Genomic DNA, 7,802 nt, shown 5'->3' on the forward strand with positions numbered 1-7,802 from the left:
AAATCTACTAGTGCATCTTTAAAAAAAATTAATATAATTCAAATTCAGTTCAAAATGTGAAACTTATATTATATAGATGTATTACACACAGAAAATTTGATTGGATAACAATCAAACATTTAATTTACTAAGATTTTATTAATATAATAGTTTTTCGTGCTAGGACAGTATTGCTGTGTTTAGAGTATTACAATATATACAATAGTGCTGTGCGATATGACGCTAAATATCGTGGGGACGATAGAAAAGTGTCCATCGTGCTGCTTACCTTCTATCGTCTCTATTGCTTCTACAGTAATTTCATCAATTATTCATGCCAATATATAAAGTAGGCTACGATGAAATGTATTGGCGTGGTCACAACTCGGTTTATATAAGTGATAATAAAGTAATCTCCACACAAAAAAGCTTCACAATGTGGTTCTGTGACGTGGCGCTGCTTTACGTTATTTGACGGACACTTTAAAAAATGTTAATTGAGATTATTTTGGGAACTCAATTTAAATACCTGTATAATTTTGAAAAAAAAAAATAGCTACTGCATCTACCTCATCTGTTTTCATTTGATACATACATATTGCTGCACTAAAAGGTAGTAATTCTCATTTGTGACTTAATAATGGAAAAAAGTAAGCAATGATATTATTTTGTCATTTTTCGAAGAATAACTGAAAACATACTTAAATGTGGTATATCATGATATCGTTATCATGATATAAAAAAAATTCCATATCTTGATATTTGATTTTTCTCATATTGTGTGGCACTAATATACAATATATTTTACTGTAACCCCTGTATCATGATACTATCATGATAGTGATCTATTTTAAGCGTTTATTTATTTTATTGTTGATGAGTATGGCTTACAGCTAATAAAAAAACAAAATCAGTGTACTTTTATCAGTGTGGGCAGTGTGCCAAGTCCTGCTGGAAAATGAAATCCACATCTCCATAAAAGTTGCCAGCAGATGACACGTCTCTTCCAAACCATCACTGATGTCGCTGGTGTCACTCAATAATAGCTGATTTTAGTTTTATGATCTTTGGTGTGTTTTTAGCTGGGTTTTTTTTTACATTTCTTTTTTGTTTCTTTGTTTTCTTTTACAGTTTTTAGTCACTGCTTATTTATATTTTACTCTTTTATGTGTTATCTGTAGTTTAATTTTTATTAGTTCTATTACCTTTGGATTTTTTTTTACCTATGATTTTATGATTCCTCCTTTAAAATTATTATTCTTATTCTTAATATTTTAAAATAATTATCTATATATTGTATTAAAATGCTGTTTTTTTTAATACCTATTTCATTCTATTTACAAAAAAAATGTCAATCCCTTCTCTATGTAAATGCTCAGCTACATTGAAAATGAGGGCCACCCTCAATGTAATGTTTACGTAACGTTTAATGTAAAATGTACTGATGATCAGTGATGGTGTGGAGAGTCATGTCTGTCATCTGCTGGTGTTGATCCACTGTGTTTTATTATCAAGTCTAAAGTCAGTGCAGTTTTGTTTTCCCACAAAATCTTACAGCACTTCATATCTTACAGCTTCCCTCTGCTGCTGACAACTTTTATGGAGATGCAGGTTTTCATTTTCCAGCAGGACTTGGCACACTGCCCACACTGTACCAAAAGTATCAATTGATCTTTTATAATATTCTTATTTTCTGAGACTCCATAATACTAACTAACCATGATGAAAAAACCAGTCCCAGAACCGTGTCCATGTGTTAAAACCATCAGAATCGTTCAGCCCTGCAGTGGAAAAGCGCCCACTGACTCCAACATCATCACCCTATCATCCCAGGCTTAATATCTCCCAAAAAACGTTGATATCGGCTTATAAAAATGATGGATCTCATCCTATAACAAACACCAGTGATGAAAAATATAAACGCAGAAGGTCCGAGACGCAATCGCAGACTTATTATGGGTTTCAGGTCCTTTCTTCCCGCACACGGCTCAATTTGTCAGTGTTATCTTCATGTCAACAGTTTCCCTTAAATATTTATAATGTGCTCTGAGCTCTGAGAAGCAGCAAGCGCAGGACAAATCTGAGAAATGTTAACATGTAGGACATTTTTTCCACAGGCCATCAGAACAGGGAAACGCCAAAGGTCTCAGGCAACCTGTTTAAGTGGAAGAGCACAACTCTGAAGGTGAATTTACCACCAAGTCTCATCAGATTTCATGACTCATTCAAGATCTCCGTCGTCTGTTTTACTTTACTTTATACAGATTGTGGTTACATGAGTATTGCGAAAAATGTTTGACCTTGAAAATTTGAGAGAATTATAGAATATAAGGGTGTTTAAACACATGTATTTTGTAGTTTCTCTGGTCCAAATCAGGTAAAACATTCGTTACAGAGCGTTTCTCCCTGGGTTTCAATTTCGGTTTAGTTTAGTGTGTCACAACAAACCATGTGATCATATTCTATCCTCCTATTGGCCAGAACTGTCTAAAGGGGGTTAAAAAGTAAATACTGGAAGAAGGTTCTGTGTTCAGGACTAGCATGCATTTCAGTATACACATTCGTTAATAGCTGTAGTGATTGTCTGAGTAATAAATCAGGTTAAACTGCACCTGAACAGCCGTTTAGCTCAAACATGGGGAGTATATCGGTGAACACTGCACTCAAGTGGGTGGGGTTTAAACACAACACTGAATGAAGACAAGACACGACAAGACACGACCTGACACATGAAGCAACAAGACACAAAACAACAAAACCAGACTTGACACAGCACACGGTAAGACGCGACGCGACGCGACACGACACGACACGACACAACTAGACACAACACAAGATGCAACTAGACACAACATGACAAGAAAATACAAGACAGGACACAACACAAGATAGGACAAGATGGGACACAACACAAGATGCAACTAGACACAACATGACATGAAAAGACAAGACAGGACACAACACAAGATAGGACAAGATGGGACACAACACAAGATGCAACTAGACACAACATGACATGAAAAGACAAGACAGGACACAACACAAGATGGGACACAACACAAGATGGGACAAGATGGGACAAAACACAAGATGGGAAATGACAGGACACATCACAAGATGCAACTAGACACAACATGACACGAAAAGACAAGACAAGACACGACACAACACAAGATGAGATAAGACACGACGCAAAACAAGACGTGACGAGACATGATCTGACAAAACGCACTAACACATGACACGACACAACACTATATGGCACAAGGTAAGATGCTACGAGACAACACAAGACGCGATGAGACACAACATAACACGAAAAGACAAGACAGGACACAACACAACACAAGATGGGACAAGATGGGACAATACATGACTCAACACGACAAGATGCAACAAGACACGACACAAAACAAGACGTGACAAGACATGATCTGACAAGACGCAACAAAACACAACACAACACAACACTATACGGCACAAGGTAAGACACGTCAAGACAAGACACAACGAGATGCAACTAGACACAACATGACACGAAAAGACAAGACAGGACACTACACAAGATGCAACACGACAAAACAAAACAAGACGTGACGAGACATGATCTGACAAGACGCAACAAAACAGGACACGACATCACTATACGGCACAAGGTAAGACGCGACGAGACAACACAAGACCCGGCGGGACACAACACGACACGACACGGCCTGAGGTAAGACACGTTGCAACACAGCACAAGATGCGACAACACACAACATGACATGACAAGACAAAACAAGACACGACACGACACGAGACACGACAAGACTTGACACGACACAGCACTACAAGACAACGAGTGGTACAATTTGAAACCTTACAACAGCACAGAAGTTTTAGGAAATATACAACCAATATATGAAATCTATATTTGCTGTATCATTATAAATATATAAATGTAGAAAACAAAGATTAGAGGAAACATAGTTCCTCAGTTATATGATCAGCGATACTGCACAGAAGTTGACAGCAAATAAAGAGCAAATATATAGTAAATAAGAGGTGATATTACAGATAGTGATGGAAAATATAGGAAACTGACTATTCTATTCATGGTTTATTTAGATATTTGGGAAATATAGAGGTACTTTAGGGTTTAAAATTAATAAGGAACCTTTTAGAAAAGGTTTTTTTTAGAAGAAAATGTCTCTCGAAGCAGTTTGAGAGGTTCCTCCACTTTTTTAAATTGAAGAACCCCAAAAGTTCCTAAAGGAACTTACACTTTTACCAGTGTACTGCACTCTTCTTTGATGCATATGAAATATAGCTTGCTCTGGTTCCACTGCAGGCAAACACAGCCTTTAAGACCGAGGCCTGAAGCTAATCCGTCAGATACGCCGAGCAGCAGTCAATGTCAACAACGACAGCCACCTGGTAATCCTCTTAACACCAGAGCGATGTCTTAATGTACCTCTAATGCATCTCAAACGCATCTTTTATCTGCTCGGGACCTTGAGCAGTAGCAGGCAGCCCAGCCCTGGATCCTGAGAGGCGGCGAGTATAAACACAGCAGCGTTTCCCCGCGGTGCGCTCGGCCCCTGACTCATCGCGGAGACCCCTGACATATAAACAATTATGGGAATGTTAAGTTTATTTGATGATACTGTCCTGACTCTTCGTGGCCGGTTGCTGGGGATTGAACTCGGACTCTGTTTATTTTGGAATTTTGGCTTTGGAGTGTCTGAGGAGGAAGTGCACATTGCTGAACTGCGGAGGGAAAAGGAGTAACGCAATATATTAAAAAACAGCTCATAAAACTCGCAAAAAAAAAAAATCACGTACGGTGAAACAAAACGCACTGTGAAAGTAAAAATGTTCATGAGTATGAACCTCAGGCATATCCACCATATCTTGTGCACACATAATAAGAATAAGCATCAACAAAGTGTCTCTAGAGTGGCAAAAAAAAAAAGAAACAAAGTGCCGCACTGGGAGGGAAAAGTGAGTGCCGTATTTTTTTTTTGCACTATAAAAGGTGCACTGGATTATAAGGCGCATTTTAGGAGACACTATAAGGAACTTCTAATGGAACAGGTCTCGCTGCTGAGTGGTGGAGGGCGGGGGGTAACTAAGTTAACAAAAGCTAAGCTACGTAAACAAAACTGTAATTTATAAAAAAATATATATTTTTCAAACAAGCATTGGATGTTAATCTACACAGATTTCTCTCCTGAAAACTGTTTATTTGGGTGAGTAAAGCGCTTCCGTTTATTTACAGTAAGCTTAGATTCCCAAATTTCTCCAGCACTAAGGCTGGAGCATTAGCATTAGCATTAGCGGCTAATTGCAAGTGGTTAGTGGATAATGTTGGCAGACAACATTACTCTGAGTGAACCCTGAGTGCTCTGGTAAGACAGGAAGATATTAGCTTAGTTAGTAGGTTATGCTAATGCTGCTCCAGCAGTGCTAGCCAGGGTTAGCAGCAGGCTACAGATTGATAATACTCACCTCTGAAAGGGAATATCGTGGTTAGCGGCTAATGCTAATGCTACTTTAGCCTCAGTGCTGGAGAACTAAACTGAAACTCCTGTATAACTCTGTACTTCAGTGAAGTGTCTTTACTGCTCCTTAATACCTGACTGATAGAATTCATACATAAGATGCACTGGCGATTTTTGGGAAAATGAAAGGATTTTAAGTGCGCCTTGTAGTGCGATAAATACAGTATGATTATTACCCTAGTGTCTTAATGTAACGTCACAAACACATCAACCAATCAGATAAGACTATACATATTTAACTATAAGTCCCTACTATGTATGAACAATTTCCCAAACAAACATCTGGCAGGTTTAAATGTCTCCTTCCTCTAAATACCTCTTTTTTTAGTTGTTTATGATGCTGCACATGAAACTCTTCCTCAACCTCCATTGTCTGCAGCAGCTAGTAAAAGAAAATACTCAGAAAAACGAGTCGATCAGGAAAAGCACCGTGTCTACATCAACCCGTGAATTAGTATTCATGGCCCCGCCCACCTCGTCTCGCAACCGCCCACAGACAGAGCTGAAGCCGGGCAGCGACGCCGTCTCGTCAGATAGGAGATAACTAACAGCGCTAGGAACAGCATGCAGTTCATTCCTGTGTTATTTGTGCGAATAACACATCAGTGTTATTCTATACTTTACCCAGTAATTCAGAGCTAAGAAACAAATGGTTAGAATTAGTCTATGGAGGAAAAACACCACCAGCCAAGTACAATTGAGATAGGTAGGTGTATGTTTAGAACAGTTCTGTTTACACTAGTTAAAAATAAAAATCTGGACCTGGACTACCCACCTCTGTGTGTAAGTAACTATAGGTTTAAATAGGATCTCCGGTGGATTTGATGTTTTACAGAGACTCTAAGACTCTAAGGTCAGTGGCTGAACTGCACTTAGCAGGACATTATTACACATGTTGTAAAGTAACATATGACATTGCAAAGACTGTTATTAGTGTAAAAATGTCTTTATTTTAAAACATTTCTAACTGTTGTCTGTCTCGCTGCCTCCTGGTGTTGCAGTGCTGTTAGCCAATCAGAGGCGATATGTTTGCATGTATGAATATTCATGAGCAAGAGTCGTAATACTATCATTTTTCCCAGCCTCCCACTCCTCCACCAGACTAAAGCAGTGTTATCCCGAATCACTGGAGCACTTATTTTTTTTTTTTGTTTTTTACAAAAAACATTTTAGACATTTTAAAATGAATGAACAACTGATGGAACGAGACCTTTAACCTTTAATATCTGGACCAGCCATATATATATATTTTTACATATATATATTTGCACTCTTTTCTACAGGAAGGGCAGAAGTAAACCCATAGACAGACTTTTATTAGATGGTATTGTGCAGAAAACTGTGCCTCGTATTTATTCATTTATTTATTTTTTCTTCTACCACTGAAGGTGTACCAAAACTTTTGGCAAACTGTACATTCTTCTCTTTGTTTAACCTCCGAATCAAGTGTACAAATGGAGAACATGAAAAGAAATACCAGTATCCAGTCAATCACACAAACATAGCCGGATTCAATTAAATGCAAATGTTATATAATTGGTTACATACTGTCTATCAAAATCTGTCACGTTGATTTCCCAAAAACAACAGCGCTGTGCCTTCATCTCCACCATCGGCTAAATATGGATATTTCAGAAGTTCTACATAACCGCATGTTCACATTCACTGCCCTTTATATGCAGAACACACACACACACATAATGTCGGTTTTGATATTCTTGAGAGGACCTCCTATCCACATAACAGTAACTGTAGCAAATTTATTACTACACCTAAACCAAAAATAAATAATAAAATAAGAGAAGAAGTAAATGATTTCACTTTCACTTTTGGAATTGACAAAATACTAGTTTAAAGTAATAAAAGTAGCAGTTTTTGTAAAGAAAAGGAAAAAAAAAAGGCATTCAAATAGTGCTGCGCGATTTTTACACGATTAATTTGGTTAATTCTAATTAAATTTTTAATGCATTTTTCAAACTGTAGTAATCGCAATTTTACATACAGATTTAATAAATTGTATCTTTTTAAACGTGAAATATCCGAAAACACTCCTCATTTCTGAAGTGTTTATCCATTTTACCTTGGATACCGGCGCCTCCCACAGACTAACCCACGCATATTTTCTAAACATTCTGCTCAGATTGAGGGCTAAGCTCATACTGAAAAAAGTGGGACAAAGCATAAATTTAGCTAGAAATAAATTCTACCGTTTCTAAAATGCAGCGTCATCGCTTTCCAGTGAGGATCTGTGATTAACTGTGAAAAACAATAATAATA

The sequence above is a fragment of the Astyanax mexicanus genome, chromosome 17 (genome assembly GCF_023375975.1).
Source record: "Astyanax mexicanus isolate ESR-SI-001 chromosome 17, AstMex3_surface, whole genome shotgun sequence".
NCBI lineage: Eukaryota > Metazoa > Chordata > Actinopteri > Characiformes > Acestrorhamphidae > Astyanax > Astyanax mexicanus.